We start from the raw sequence: 2,763 nt of genomic DNA, 5'->3' as shown, positions 1-2,763 counted from the left end.
GTTTGTTCTCTGGCATCTTATGGTACTCTAAGCACTCCTAAGGAGTAACCTACAAGTAATAGTGCGGGCATAGTGGCTGTGCAATATAAGGTTTGGCCTGCAATTCAAGTTTCAAAAAGTGAGCTTTCAACCTTCATGTGTGTAATTTTCATTTATAACTAAAGACTATTTAAGGGTCTCATGACACATAGTTGTATAAAATATTCATGAAATGCAATTTTAAATGCAAAGTAAATATAACACTGATAAAGTTTAAATTTAAAATTTTCTTTATCTGTTTTGGGTTTGGGGTCATATCTAGTAGTTTTATGGAATTACTGTTGGCTCTTTGCTCAGCACTTATGGAAGGATCATATAGTACCTGTGATCTATGTGGGGTCAAGGAATTCAAGAAAAATTGCCTTCCTCTCCTATAATATATCTAGCTATATATAATATATCTATATATAATATAACATATCTATATATAATATATCTAGCTAAATAAAGTTTGATTAATAATTTTACTCCTATAATTTTACTCCTATCATTCAATTGAGGTAATTTTTCAATATTCTGTTTAGAGAAAAATTCTAGCTTTAGTTTATTTTAACATTTTATTTATTGATTGTAGCTGAAAACAAATATGCAAAAGATAATAAATGTAAATTTATCATTTGCTTCCTTTATTAATGATATGAAATGAAACTATGATATTTAATTTAATAAAACTATTAAAATATGTTAATATATACAAATATAGTAACAGTTTGCATATGTAGTTATATATGCACATTAATCATTTGTTCATATACACCCAAATACCCTACATATATAAAAGGGGAGGTTATCTTTAGACAGGCTTTCAGAAAGCCTGCTAGAGTACAGGCCAGTGTGGGGTGGGGAGGAAGGACACTTGGGATATTGGTGATGGAAATGTTGCACTGGTGAAGGGTTTTTTTATATATACATATATAAAATAATCAAAAAAAGAAAAGAAAAGAAAAGATAAGGCCTCCCAATGCTTACCACAGGCTGTGTTCTTTACACTGACTGTATAGAAAGAGGAGGTTCAGTAAATGCTCCCCATATACACCTCAAACCAGGCCCTTTGCCTGGTCTGTATTGTGAATGGGGGACAAAAAATATAAACTAAAAGGGGGGGTTAAAAACAAAAGTCTTCAGACCTCTGAAAGTTCTATCAACACAGAGAGGTCTATATATCATAGCCTTTGTTTCACAAATTTTGAAAACTTTCTCCAAAGGCAGATAGCAGAAGATCTGATATATGATCTTTGAATCTAAATGATAAAAGATAAAACACCTTTGGGGCCTAAGCAATGGCGCAGCAGTAGGGCGTTTACCTTGCTTGCAGCTGACCTGAGATGGACTTGAGTTCTATCCCAGGCATCTCAATGGTCACCAAGCCAGAAGCGATTTCTGAGCACATTGCCAGGAATAACTCTTGAGCATTACCAGGTGTGCGCCCCCCAAAAGAGCACTTTTAATCTGTCTTATTTCCTCACTAAAACTCTCAGACATAAGTAACTTGAGGTAACAAAAAAGAAGTCTGCCCCCAGGTGACTTTAGAGTTATAGATGTCCGAGATCACATGGTAGTGCTCCATATAACCTCCCTAGGCTGTTTGCTTGTTTTTAACTTATTTTACACCATGATATTAAAAACTTATTCATGATTAGGCTTCAGGCATACAAGGTTTCAACACTCAGCCCTTCACCAGTGTCTACTTCCTTTATCAATGCCTCCCTCAATCACATTTGCCTCTCATGAACACTTGTGCTTCTATAAAAAACACTATTATTATTTTCTCTTTTTATTTTTACACTGTGGTTTATGGTCCCGTTGCTCATGGAGTTTCACACATGATATTTTCCCCCTTTCCTCATTGCCTTCTCTCTTCAATATAGTGCTTTCTTCGAACAGTTTGCAACCACACTGTCCCATCTCCCAATCCCTTTTAAGAGCATATTTCCTATTGAATACAGGTTGTCGTATTGATAACAACCACTCTTTTGGGGTATTTGTTTTGCCATTATATGTTTCTTTATATGCTATATATAGGAGAGATTATTTTCTATCAATCTCTCTCTTTCTCAACTTATTTCATAGCATGATACTCTCTATATGTCTCCATTTTGTAGTTAATGAGTTTGTGAGTTTATGAGTTTGTGAGTTTATGAGTTTGTGAGTTTATTTCTTGGGTGTTTGTAACTCAATTATTCTATCTTAGTCATCTATGCTTGGACACTTGGGTTGTTTCCATATTGGTCATTGTGAATAGTGACACAAGGAACATATATCTACATATTTTCTCCATTTGTTCTTGGGACCTTTGAATATATTCTAAGAAACAGAGTCATTGGGTCAAACAGATGATCAATTCCTAGATTTTTTTTTAAGGAATGTTTATATTATTTCCAAAAGGCTAGCCCAATCAACATACTCAGCTGATTGTGTGAAGGTCCCTTTCTCTTGGAATCTGCACCAGCTCAAGTTTTGGTATTTTTGATGTGTGCAGGTCTCTGATGTAAAATGGCTTCTCAGTGTTGCTTTGATTTGAAACTGATCATTAGTGAACAGAGCAATTTCATGTGTATTTTGCTAATTTTAAATCATATCATTTTACATGTTAAAAATGCCAGTATAATAAATCTTAAAATAAATATGTCCTAGTGATTAAGAGACTTTAAACATTCAAGTTTCCTGATTCCAAGGTTATATGTAACAGAGGCAAATTTAATTACTTATCTTGATGAAAGACTT

The 2,763-nt window shown here is 33.8% G+C and overlaps 1 non-coding gene across 1 annotated transcript; it reads left to right on the top strand.

The window, feature by feature from the left end:
• Nucleotides 1-991: 991 nt before the first annotated feature.
• LOC126002538 (small nucleolar RNA SNORA51) lies at nucleotides 992-1,123 on the top strand. The gene has a single exon (XR_007493227.1). It is a non-coding gene; the product is annotated as a small nucleolar RNA SNORA51 (small nucleolar RNA).
• Nucleotides 1,124-2,763: the final 1,640 nt, after the last annotated feature.

Source organism: Suncus etruscus, chromosome 2, assembly GCF_024139225.1.
Source record: "Suncus etruscus isolate mSunEtr1 chromosome 2, mSunEtr1.pri.cur, whole genome shotgun sequence".
Lineage (NCBI taxonomy): Eukaryota > Metazoa > Chordata > Mammalia > Eulipotyphla > Soricidae > Suncus > Suncus etruscus.
The sequence above is the reverse complement of the archived record's forward strand: the minus strand, read 5'-3'. Positions and strand labels throughout refer to the sequence as shown.